Source organism: Xenopus tropicalis, chromosome 1 (assembly GCF_000004195.4).
Source record: "Xenopus tropicalis strain Nigerian chromosome 1, UCB_Xtro_10.0, whole genome shotgun sequence".
Classification (NCBI taxonomy): domain Eukaryota; kingdom Metazoa; phylum Chordata; class Amphibia; order Anura; family Pipidae; genus Xenopus; species Xenopus tropicalis.
Genome location: NC_030677.2, coordinates 90,048,579 through 90,062,367, shown reverse-complemented (window position 1 = coordinate 90,062,367; position 13,789 = coordinate 90,048,579). Strand labels below are relative to the sequence as shown.

The 13,789-nt window shown below is 41.7% G+C and overlaps 1 protein-coding gene across 6 annotated transcripts in view; it reads left to right on the top strand.

The window, feature by feature from the left end:
• Positions 1-13,789, top strand: part of adgrl3 (adhesion G protein-coupled receptor L3) — a 1,193,186-nt gene that overhangs the window by 845,481 nt on the left and 333,916 nt on the right. The window lies entirely within an intron of this gene.

Below are 13,789 nucleotides of genomic sequence, written 5' to 3'. Positions count from 1 at the left end.
CAGCAAACACCTCATTCAGTTATTTTCTGCCCGCTGCCAGCAGACCAGCGCTGTCCAACTGGCGGTCTGCAGGTACATGTCTTGTGGCCTGTAAAGCTTCAAGGAATAAATGTGGATTAATTAAAGCATATTCTTGTAAGCAGAAAGGTGATTAATTAAGGGCACGTAGCAGGAGAACAGAGCCAGTGTGACACCCGGGGAAGGGGGATCAAAGCCAGCAACAGCATGTGAGGAGCGGAGAGCAGCATGAAGTAGTAAAGATGCAAACCTGTGTAGGCTAGGAAAGAGTTAATTTTGGACTTGATGGGGTCAGGAAAAAGATGGAATCCAAATGTATTGCCATAGATAAGCAGAAGAATACACGGAGGCTGTTACTTATGGAAAAACTGGCTGGGCAAGTGTCTCAGGAGGAATTTACACAATATAAATGGAAGACCAAGAAATCAGGTAGGAAACATCACAGGGATAGAGCAATTTGGAAAGGTACACCGCTTCCTAATGGTTGGTGGGCCCTTGGTCTTTGGAGTAGATAAACACCACAACCTTCTTACATATAAACTGAACTGTGCTTGCTCTATGTTCTTTCATTGATTTGCCTTTATGGTTGTGTTATGTGCTTTCAAGGCAAGAAGACTTTTACACTGGGAAGCAGTTTAGTTTTTTAAGGGGAGAAGTATTATAACAGAAGAGAATACATTTGCAACTGTGTTAAAGGAGACATATTGGATAAATGGAAAAACCCCTAATTTTGTAGGCTGTTATGAATAATATATGGTGCTGGTTTCACATTGGTCTAAAATTGAATACACACTGTAAAAATGGCCCCTTTATTGGAGCTCCCTATAGATCCTATTGCAACTCTGTCCACGTTTCAAATGAAGGGTGGGTGTGTCCTAACGGTCCCTGCCAGAAGCACAGCAGGAGGGGATAGCTAATCACAGCTTTGCACTTACACAAGCAAAGATAGGCTTCAGTTCCCTATCAGGTCAGCCTAACTACTGATTGGTTCCTATCCTGCAGTGCAGTGTTCTGAGTGCCTCTGGCTCCCCTGCACATCCAGAGAATTCAGCCAGCAGGAAGTGGAACAAATGGGCGGTACTAGTGGGGTTTTGGTGGAATTTTTCTATAAATCAGTCTGAAGCACAACCTTTTAAAGCATAATCCTTCTATATTTGGAGGAGTATAATTCACTGGTACATTCCTAATTTTTATACAATATGTCTCCTTTAATATCGGTGCGGCTTAAAGGACGTGTTTACATGTAAATGGGGTGTGATCAATGCTGGATTCCATTACCAGCCCTCTGTCACTTAGGCTCCAATGCACATGTTACTCAAGTTATGTTTAAAGACATGCTGCAGTCATTCCAAGCCATAATTTTGGGAGAATTCAAACAACTACCCTCTGAATTCAAGTAGGACATGCACCAATTAATTGAGGTATGCCTAATAACACATTATACTGATTAGATAAAAAATGACCCAAATTATCCCAAGCAGAATCCCAAACAGAAAACATATTTGGTGATAAAACATAAAACATTTTTGGAAATAAAAGGCACCAAGTTTTTCCAGGAGCAGTAACTCGTATCAACCAATTAGCAGAAAGCATTTAATGGCCACCTGTTCAAGAGCATACATCAATTAGTTTCTCTAGGTTACTGCTCCTGAGAAAATTTTGTATTTTATTATATATGGTGGTTAGTGTCTTCAGAACCATTGATTCTGAACATATTTCCTACAATGGATATACTGCAAGGTAAAAATACCTACTGTGATAAAAAAAAAAGTAAAGAAAAACACACACCATGGAACAGACATTGACATAGGGTCAGGCTACAAGCATAACACAAAATAACAGCATAATTACAGTATTAATACAACTGTAAATACTTTTATAGAAAAGAGACCAACAGAAGGGTAAACTAACTGATAAAGATTGCACAAGGTGTCTACCACCCTACTCAATATATACAATAAAGAAAAATGTTTTTGTACTTTATCTTAATACTTAACCTTTAATTCATCATTCATCATGCCTGCATTTATTGATCAACATCATGATTTAGTATAGATTAAAAAACATACTCAATTTACTCTGTTGAGTTCATTATATTAACTGCTTATTCCCAATTCTCTCAATTCATTGGTAAGTATAATGCTGTTTCCCATTGAGCATGATTTAATATGACAGACGCAGGTGCCAATTTAATTTATTCACACACTATATACTGTACAAGGGAAGCTTGCTAGGTCCGAAGCCGAATCACTAATGATTAGTGTGGGGATCATACTAGTTACAGTAAAATACTGAACATTAGGTTGTGGGCAATCTGGTCCCTAACACCCCATTCGCTGCCCAACAGCTTTCTCACCCACCCCCACAGACTGCGCACACCTAGATACAGATATCATGTAAAACTAATTATTCATTGACCGATTGCTGGCAAACGTGCTAGTGTAAAGCACGCGCAGTCTGTTGGGTGAGAAAGCTGTTGGGCAGCGAATGGGGTGTTAGGGACCAGGGCGCACAACCTAATGTTCAGTATTTTACTGTAACTAGTATCATCCCCACATTAATCATTAGTGATTTGGCTTCAGACCTAGCAAGCTTCCGTGGTATATAGTGTGTGAATAAATTAAATTGGCACCTGTGTCTGTCATATTAAATCATGCTGAATGGGAAACAGCATTATACTTACCAATGAATTGAGAGAATTGGGAATAAGCAGTTAATATAATGAACCGAAGTCGCCCAAAGTTTCCTCTCAGGACGACTTCAGGAAATCGTAGCAACACGTATGCCATCCCAACCCATACATATGCATAAACCCAACCCATGCATGTAACAATGGAGCAAAAGCCAGGTACCACACATGAAACACTGGTGCGAAAGCCAGCCACCATGCCAAAAAGCCAGGTACATAAATCATATTAAAATACTGATTGGACTGGAAGACAAAATAGGCCCTAGCATTCCAAGTACAAAGAGACCCAAACAGACCCCCACTGGAGCAAAAGCCAGCTACCATGCATGCACCATGGGAGCAAAGCAACACGGGGTCATCGTTAATGATCTTAGTTAGGGCTGTTTTAGAAGCAAACTGACTGGAAGAGTGAAGAAGAATTGCAGGAAATTCGGCAGATGGCTGGAGAAAATCTGTTTTAGGAGCTTGGAGGTGAATGGCAGAAATAAGATAGGCCTATAGTTATCAAGGGAAGTTAGATCAAGGAAGGCTTCTTGAGTATTGGTGTGACAAGGGCATGCTGAAAGGTGGATGACAATACACCAGAGAGAGATCCATTGAATATGTGTGTTAGTGCAGGAACAACAGTGCATGATTTTTTCTTTTACAAAGTGTGATGGAATGGGATTAAGTGGTGACTGGAGAGAAAGATAGTAGCTTTGACATTTTATTTTCAGTCACTGGGAGGAAGTACTCAAAGAAGGCTGATAGAAAAAAAGGCATAAGAAGAAACATGGGTGATATTTTGGCATATTATGTCAACTTTAAATTTCAAGCGGTTTGCAAATTGTTTGGGTGACATAACTGGTAGTGACTGTACTACACTGATGGGTTTTAATAGTGAGTTAAACATATACAAATGTGTTGTGGGTTAGATTTATGCATGTGAATTAGTTTAGAGAAGTAGGATTGTTAAACATAAAAAAGAGCAGTGTTAATGCAAGAGAGGAGAAACTTGTAGTGAGGAAGGCCATGGGATTTTCTCCATAGTTGTTGAAATGAGTGTAACCCTCAGGGTTGCAACTATTTGCTATAAACTATTTGACACCTTACGAGTAGGTGTCACTTTATCTTTAGTTCATCCTATCTGTAAATAGTTTGAGAGACCAACATCCCCTGTTTCTTGGGAAAGAATGGTTTCTTCCAGATTTCTAGAGAAGAGGAAGAGGATTTTGACTTCCTGGTTGTCTTGGTAGCTACAGGGTCGGTTACAGACAGCCGTTGGGAGAGTGAGAAAATTGTTTACCTGCATAGAGGGTAAGACCCCCAAGGAATCCTCTCTTAGTTTTAGTAAGTATTAGCCAGCCTGTGTTATAGGAGTGGGTCAGCACCCACTTAGTGTCAGTCAGGGTAGCTGAGCAGTCCAAAGCTCCAACAGGAGGTCAGTGGGTTAGTTCCCTGGTTGTACACAGGTTGATGCCTGGCAACCCAGAATAGGGGCCTCAGTGATAAGGAGGGTGTTACTTATAGAGAGGATTCCCATTCTACCGGCAGTGTCCGTCAGCAGGCCTGGCTGGGTGAGACCATAGAGCATTGCTCATATTCTTTGTTAAAATATTATATTGCATTGTTTCCTGCTATTATATAACTTTGCCTGATTGCTTATATTATTGCATTCACTGTCACCACTGTAATACTTGAACAGTGTAGTGAGATGTTCCTTTCAGTTGCTGCATAAATAAATATACTTTCTAAAGAATTCCTGGCGCCATTACTCTTCATCTTAATTTACACCACAACCTTTCTGATAATCCTCTCACTACAAAGAGAGAGAGAGCCCAGCCCTGAGTGAAAACCACTGGTGTGGCCTTATACTGTTATAATAGTGCTACATGAGCAAGTAAAGGAGCAAAATAAACATGTGGTGCTGTTTAACCAGGGTCTAGGATTGGATGCTCCTTGATGTGAGGAAGGAGAGGAGCAAGAAGATCCAGGGAGAAGTCAGAGCAGTATTGTATTTGTAGACCGATATAGTATGGGGTCAGAGGAGCAAGTGTAAGAGGAGAGTGAAATGCTAAGATTAACAGTAAACCAAGTTTTGGGTTTTTTTTGTAATTGTTTTTATTTATTTTTTGTACAAAGTGTTGTCCTTTACAAGAAAAAGTCAATGTAACACAAGGTTTTGTATTTACAGTATCACTGCTGGGTATAGTGTTATGCATAATTATTTAGCGGTCTCAAGGTTTTAAACAGTTGCATTAGTAGGCTTGTTGAGGGTAAGCGGATGTATGAATAGTAGGTAATTGGCTATCTCGCGCTTAGGTGTGCCAAATTACCATAAGTATGGTATGGTGGGGGTTCGATTGATATGTTAGTCAAACAAACAAAATGATGTAAAGTTTCTGGTAAATTCAACATGAACTATATACATTTCAGTTCACCGGTTCTGGGGAGGGTTGTTTAGGATACCTGTTTTCCGTTGTGTTATGGATCCTGGGAGGCAGCGGTGGCTTGTTTCATCTTGGAGCCGTTGTGGAATATAATAGAGGGTTAGTGCCTCTAAGATTTTCTTGGTCGTACCACATGGTGTACTTTTATGTGTCAACTGTCAGTTTTCTGATGTCTGGGGGAAGGTTCATAATGTAGGTTGACCATGTGTCAAAAAATCTGTGTGTGTGGGTTGTTTTGTTAATTGACGCCTCAAGCCAGTCCATATGGAAATGTAGTTTATTTTTAACCAGGTTTATGGATGACGGTGTGGTTGATAGCCATTCCTGGAGTATGGCTTTCCTAGTTGCTGCAGCCAATTTTCCTGCTAGTATTCTATCAGATTTGGTAGTCTGTTGCCCATTCAATGTCTGGTGTGAAGTTTTGTTTTGTCAGTTGGCGCCAGTAGTCATGCACCTGCATCCATAGAGGTTGGATAGCTGGGCATTGCCAGATGCAGTGGGGTAGGGAACCTTCATCTTTTTTACATCTTAGGCATTTTGGGTTGTCGAGTTGTCCCATTTTGAATCTCCGTGATGGGGTAAGGTAAGAGTGGAGTTTTCTTGTTTACATTTTGCAAAGGTATTGGTCATTAGGCTGTTAGGGAAGTTTGTGTTTCCTTTCCAGGGTAAATATAAGGAAAGGTTTTGAGTGATTTTGTGTTTGTCTGGTTACACGCCAGGCTTTGTAGGTGTGGATAAATAGTGGGTTGTTTTTTGGTTGGATGTTAGTTCATTTGGTGGTAGGTGAAGAAGGAAGTTAAGGTTTGTTGTTTCCATGAGAGTGTATTCTAATTCTAGGTTGCTATATGTGTTGGTGTTATATATCCAGTCTCCAACATGATGTAGAAGTGCAGCCGCATTGTAGTTATGTAAGTTTGGAAAGTTGATGCCACCTTTAGTTTTCATTTGTTGGAGTTTGTGAATGGCAATTCTGGGCCTTTTTTTGCCCATATGAATTCTCGGAATATCTTGTTTGCTAGTTTGAGGTCTTTTTGTCTAAGATAATAAGGTAGCATCTGTATTTTATACAATAGTGCAGGGAAATACATCATTTTTATAAGATATGCTCTGCCTAAAAGGGTTAAGTTTGCTGTTTCCATTTGTTTAAGTCATGTTGAAGATCTAGAATGGCTTGGGTGATGTTGAGTTTATATATGTCGGCGTGGTGGTCTGTGAATTTGATGCCCAGGTATGTAATGTGGTTTTGGGCTTTTTTGAAGGGAAAGTTATGTGTCCAGTCGGAGGTAGTGGCATGTCTTAGCTTTATGGCTTCTGATTTGTCACAGTTGATTTTTAGGCCTGTAAAGGTTGTGTATCTGTTAATAGTCTTGAGGATTGTTGGGATGTCATGGCTGGGGTTCCTGATGAAGAGTAAAATGTCATCTGCAAAGGCTACAATTTTGTGACATGAGTGTTTTGTTGTGAATCCTTGGAATAATGGGTTTTGCATAAGGTGTCTAAGTAGGGGGTCGAGTGCGAGATTGAAAAATATAGGGGAGAGGGGGCAGCCTTGCCTGGTACCTTTTTTTTATGGGAAAGCGGTCTGAGATAAGGTTATTAATCATGAGGAAGGCAGTTGGGGTAGAGTATAGAGCTCGGAATAATTTTAGTAGTTGGTGGCCAAAATGCTGGAATTTGAGGATTCTCAGTAGGTGAGTATGAAATATTCTGTCAAATGCCTTTTCTGCATCTAAGTTTACTAGAATTCCATGTTTGCGTTTTTCCATGTTATGTTGGTAGATTAGGGCTAAGATCTGTTGCGTTGCCTTGACCGAGTGGCGTCCCTTTGTAAAGCCTAGTTGACAGGGAGATAGGATTCTAGGTAGGGTTTGTTGTAGTCTATCTGTCATAATTTTTGTGAGAACTTTGAGGTCTTGGTTTAAAAGGGAAATGGGGCGGTATTATTGCGGGTTGGTTTGATCTCTGTCTTTTTTTGGGAGGAGGATTATTCTGGCTTCGTTGGCTTTTGGCCAGAGTGGGAGGCCTTGTAATGTATTGTTGTATAGATCTAGAAGTAGTGGGATAAGTTCTGGGGCCAAGATTTTATAAAATTCTGCGCTTAGGCCATCAGGGCCTGGAGATTTACCTAGTTTTAGTTTTTTGATTGTCGTTTGTATGTCTGTTTCTGTTATAGGTGCATTCAGTATGTTTCTTTCTTCTGTTGTTAGTTTTGGTAGGTGTGAATTTAATTGCTTCTGTTGTTGTCTTGTTCTATGTCATAAAAGGATTGAAAGTATTGTACCATCTCTTCAGTTATTTTTTTTGTGTCGGTGGTCCAGCCTTGTTTTCCCTGGAGCTTATGTATGTGAGGTTGTGGGTTTTGTCTTTTCGCTATACTTGCCAGTAGTTTGCCTGTTTTATTGCCCCATCTAAAGTACTTATTGCGTCTGTGGTCTAAGCTTAATTGTGCTTTCTCAGTTAATAGTGTGTCAAAGAGATTTTTTACCTATTTGTATTTGTTTTGGGTTTCTTTGTTGCTGTGGTTTTTCAGTTGTGCATAGGCTTGAGAGAGTACCAGTTGGAGGGCCATATATTTAATGTTAAATTGTTTTCTGCGGTGTGCCAGATATGCGGTTATTTGCCCCCTGAGTACTGGCTTTGCGGCTGCCCATAGCAGGTTGGGGTTGTCCCAATGGGTTAAGGGGGTCTTGATGTATTGTTTGAAATCCTCATTGTGGGAGAGATATGACGGAAATCGCCAGTTAAAAGATCGGTATATTGGCTGGGGGTTTTGTATGTGTAGGGAGATTAAGGTGTGATCAGAGATTATTATGTCTTTTATTTCGGCCTTTTGTATGTGGGGTAGAAGAGATTGAGAGGTGAAAATATAATCTATGCGAGAGAAGGTTTTGTGGACTCCAGAGTAAAATGTGTAGTCTTTTGAGGTTGGGTTCATATATCGAAAGGAGTCATACAGGTCAATGTGTTCACATAGTGGTTTCGCTTTGTCCGTGGTCTGTGTAAAGGATGTACCTGAGTTGTCTAGAAGTCTGTCCCACGTTACATTCATGTCTCCCCCAAAGATTATATGGGCTGCCTCCCAGGAATCCAGTCTTTGCTTGAGGTCTGTAAAAAAAGATTGGTTATTATCATTTGGAGCATATATATTGGCAATAATATATTTAACATTCAATATTTCCACCTGAAGTAAGAGGAATCTACCCTGTTTGTCTTTATAAGACTTTAAGGTTTTGTAGCAAAGCGTTTTGTTAAAGAGAGTTGCTACACCTCTGGCTTTTTTTTGTACGAGGCCTCTAGGCATTCCCCAACCCAGTTGTCTTTCAAGGATGGTTTGTCTTTTATGTGCCAATGGGTTTTCAAGTAGCGCTATTTTCAGTCTGTCTAATACCTTCCTCCTTTTAAGGGGAGAGTTAAGGCCTCCTACATTCCAGGATAGGATTTTTATGTCATGTATAGTGGTTGTGGTATTCGCCATCTAAGGTCTATCCTATGCCTTTTTTCCAAATGATAAAAGGTGGTTGGATTACGTGAAGGAGTAGCCGGTTCTGTCCCAGCGAGCAGGTACCAGATATATTTATTTCCAGGAACCGGTGAACTGTACTAAGGAAATATAGAAAACAAACAGGCAATAAAATTAACATATACAAGTATGTTTCATAAGTAAGTACCGCACTGTTATTGACAGGTGGGGGAGAGGTGGTTTAGGCGGTTGGGATTGGGTGGCTAGAGGACCGAACTAGGTGGGTCCTTTACGGGGAGGGAGTTGCAAGGAATGTGGCTTTAAGCTTGACTGTAGGAAGGAGGGGAGGGGGAGGAGAAAAGGGGAGAGGGGAGTTGTAGCCCTGATTGTCCAAAACATTTTTTAATTGCTCAATGCTAAGGAGGTCTGTGCTCCTATTGGTCTAAGTGTTCTGGTCAAGGTTTTGGTTTGTCTCACAGGGTTGTGGTGAGGGATGGGGCTGGAGAGGTCTTGGTTGAAGTGGTGGCCCCTCATTGTAAAGGTCCATTTTGTTGCTTGGTTAGGTCAGTTCAGTTGTCGGGTGAGGAGCCTGGGCTCTTGTTCACTGTTTCTCCATTTGTAGAGAGTCAAAAGTGTTTTATTGCTTTCTGAGGGTCCTGATTCATACAGGCGTCAACAGATGGGGTAAATTCTCTCCGTTTGGCAGTAACGAGCGGAAAAGTCTTGGAAGAGATAGAGGCGATGAGTTTCAAATTTTAGTAGGTTTCCAGGATCTTTTGTTTATCAGCGTAGTTTAGTAGCTTAAAGATGACTTGTCTGGGTTTGGATGGTTCTTCCCGTGGGGGGGGGGGGCTATCCAGTGAAATCTCTCTATTTGGTAGTGGCTGTCATTTGGAAGCATTTGTAGGCCTGTTGGTAGCCAGTTTAAAAGTCCTCCAGTTGTTTTCCTTTGATGGATTCCGGTATTCCTACCAAGCAGAGGTTGTTCCGTCTGCTTCTATTCTCTAGGTCATCTACTTTGTGAGAATTAGGATTTGCCTCTGTTGGAGGTCAATTTGGTTTTGTGATTTTGTGAGGTCGTCTTTCAATGTTGAGATTCTATCTTCCGCGTCCTGTATGCGCTGCGATTGGTTAGAGGACTGTTGTTCGTCTAGTGTTTCTTTAATGCTTGCCAGTTTTTGGTCTAGCAGGGGTGCTAGAAGGTGGACCAGGTCACTTGTGGATATGAGATCCGTGGACACTGGTGGACTGGCTGGAGATGCTGGGGCTTTTTGAGGGGATGTAGAGACATCTGTGGCCGGTGCTTTGGTGTCTTTTTTTCCCCCTTATTGCCCCATTGAGGGAGTGAGGTAGATATTTTTCCATTAGTTTAGGTTGGGATGACCGTGTGGATATCCGTTTGGAGATAGGTTGTGGTTAGTATTGAGGCTGATGTAGGTGATTTCCACCTGCTTTTCCCGTTTGAGTCGGCTGAAATAAAGGTTGAAGTGTGGTATTATACACTCGAGTCAGTTACATGAAAGCTACGTTCATGGCATTTAGTCAGGTGTTGCCCCTTCTGAGATGAGGTTCTGTTTGAGATGTTGTAGGGAACGCTGTGTGGGTCGCACAGTTGGGTTGAGTTGGAGTGCGGTCGTGGTTGTTGTGGCTAGATTCGGGATACGGGTTTTAAAGGTAGAGTCTCTGTCCTTTAGTATCCTCTGTGTGAAGGTCTTTCCCCTGGGTTGTCCCGTTATGCTCAGGGATCTTGTATGTTGTGTAAAAGTGGGGGGGGGGGGGGTTTGCGGTGTGAGTTGTGTAACTCTGGCTTTGTTGCTGGCATTAGTGGCCTGCTTTCTTTAAGTCTGACCAGGTAACTGTGAGGTCAGCTTTTGAAAGTCACAGTTGGATGGGCGCCTCTAGTTGAGGTGCTGTGTTCACCTTATGTGCTTTCCCAAATAGGGGGATAGGTTGCCCCTGCCCTGCTATTAGTGCCGTTCCCATCAGTTTTGGTGCAGGGGATTCCCTGTATGGCGCAGTGTGAAGGTGCGTGTTGTAAAATGGCCGTCGTGGGCAAGGCAGGATGGTTCAATTAATAGGCCAACGGTCTTAGAAGGGGAAAACAGTGATAAGGCCTGGAGTGGGTCCCCACTTTAGGGGGGGGTAGTGCCTTACTTGGTGCAGATCAAGTGGCTGCAGTGTCGGATTGTGAGGGCCGCACTTTAATGGCCGTTTGTCAGCGAGTGCTGCAGTGAGCGCCGCGGTCGGGTTGCAGGCCTTTTTGGGCAGGCTTAGATGTCTCTGCCCAACTGACGATGCCGCTCTCTGTGGTTCCCCTCGATCGCCAAGTGGCTGTGGTGAGGTGATGCGGCGCCTGAATGTATGGCTTAAGATGGCCGCCGAAGGTATGGCGGGCCGGTTTGGCTGACGTGCCGTGGGCTTCCAGGGGCTTCTTGTGAGGTAGTTTATCTCGTCCCCACTACAGAGTGATCGATTTTGTGAGAAAAGTGGGGGAATACAGTCTTTTCTCGCTCTGGCTGCATGGAGCTCAGTAAAAGTGCGGCCACTGCTTGGGTCCGCCTCCCGGAAGTGTAAATCAAGTTTTTACAGGAAATAAAAAGTGCCACTGACGCCATCTGTCTCATATGTAAGCTGATTTGGTGCAATCCCTTTCTTGAACTAAAAATGATGTGTGAGGGAAGATATAGGGATTTTAATTGCCTTTAGCCAACTGTCCTAGTTTATTTTCAAAAAGTAAATCCTTTACATCAGAACAATGGCTCTTGTTAAGCTTTTTCATGTTTACCGTAGATGCACATTAACCAAAGCTGGAATTAGGGGTAGACTGATGATGCAGAAGTCACTTCAAGGGCACAGTAATACAGTGGCACTTTAAAAGATGGTGGAAATGAGAGACTGAAATGTGGGGGAGTGGGCAAAGTGGGGAAAAAAGAAAAAAAATAATTGTCATCATATTATCAGATAATGCAGTCACCAGCATAACAAGAATATGGCAGACCCCGCTGCAAAAAAATGGGTCCTGCGTGCCACCCTTCCCACCCCTTACAAGTGCATGCTTTTTGGGATTAGAGCGGCTATGGAGGAAGCAGACCTTGAGGTCCACTGTAACTAGATAGTCCAAACAAAAACATAGACGGAGCACCAGAATCACCTCTTGTTACATAGTTACATAGGGTTGAAAAAAGACCATAGTCCATCACGTTCAACCCATCCAAGTAAACCAAGCACACACAACCTATACTTACCAATCTATACACTCACATACATAAACTATATATACAACCACTAATACTAACTGTAGATATTAGTATCACAATAGCCTTGGATATTCTGCTTGTTCAAAAATTTATCCAGGCCCCTCTTAAAGGCATTAACAGAATCTGCCATTACCACATCTCTAGGAAGGGCATTCCACAGCCTCACTGCCCTCACCGTGAAAAACCACCTACGCTGGTTCAAATGGAAGCTCCGTTTCTCTAATCTAAAGGGGTGGCCTCTGGTGCGTTAATTGTTTTTATGGGAAAAATGTACACCCCCTATCTGCCCATATTCACCTCTAATGTACTTGTACAGAGTAATCATGTCCCCTCGCAAGCACTTCTTTTCCAGAGAAAACAACCCCAACCTTGACAGTCTAACCTCATAGCTTAAATCTTCCATCCCCTTTACCAGTTTAGTTGCACGTCTCTGCACTCTCTCCAGCTCATTAATATCCTATGGTTAATATTAATATGATTAATATCCCTATGAGTACAAAATGATTAAAAACAATAAAAAACAGCATACAACCACATATGTGGTACACATCATATCAAGAGTAGCCATAATCTACGTTAACCACAAGATAGATCTGTGTATATATTTCTCTTTATTCCCACCATGTTTTTTCGTTTCTTGTTTTTTTTTATTTTGTTTTGTTTTATTTTTTATATCTTTTATCTTTAATTCTTACATATATACAGGTAAGTTCTTTCCCAATAATTCACTGCGTATTTGCACAAAAGATAGTCTGACTTTATGTAGCTTTATGTAGCTTTTATTATATAGCCTTTAACTCTACTAGCTCGTTTATTTACCAGGAGACTTCCCATTCCCTATTAAGGCCACCATACTGCTCCACGGACTAGATAGTAAATCTAGTATACTTCCTTTTCAGATAATCTAGTGTCAAATTCGCCCTTTCTGATGTTCCATTTAGGTTTATCTATGATCTGGAACATAACTGAACCCCTACTTCCTTTGTCACATGTTTAGCTATGGCAGATTTCAGGTAATTTCTATCGATAGCCAACAAATGTTCAAGAAACCTGGTACCTGCCCTCCAGATACTCTTGCCAACATACTGGGCTCCACACTCACATGTGGCTAGGTAGACTATACCCCTTGATTGACAATAAAAATATTGGGAGATTTTATAGATACGTCCTGTGTTGGTACATGTAAAAGTCTTAAAGACTTTAATTACACTGCAGGCTTTGCATCTGTTTTTGCCACACTATAGCGTAACCACGCTGCCCCTTGCTCATTAACCTCAGTAGAGTATAGGCTCCTTGAAACCCAGGAGGCTATATTCCTCACTCTCCTAAAAACAAATAGGGTTTTTTTATCAAGAGTATTGCATAGGGCCGGGTCCTGTAGTAACACACAACAGTGCCTGCATATACTCCTTTGAATATCTAATACCCCCCCTTCATAGGTAGTGCAAAATCTAGGTTTACATTTAAAACTCTGTTCACGACCTACATCTCCATGTTTACGGTTCAATAGATCAGATCTACTAGTGGCCACTGCTTTATCATAAGCAAATTTAATGGTTTTAGTATCATAACCTCTCTGAATAAATCTATTCCATAGCTACATTGCTTGATTTTAAAACATGTCCCAGGAGGAACATGTACGTCTACGACGCAAAAATTGTCCCACTGGGATACCCCTCATGCAAAATTTTGGGTGACCACTCTCTGCATGTAAAAGGGTGTTATGAGTGATGGGCATGTGGAAAAGGTCCGCCATCACCCTGTCGTTATTTACTTAAAAAAAACACATTACAATAATTTACAAAAGACTGTCTCATCACCATCCCACACTCCAATGCAGTCAACGATATAACGATAGAAGCAAAAGATTTGTCCCCGAAACATATTCCGATCCCCAAAGACGTGGACCCTCTCCCAACACCCCATGAAGAGGTTG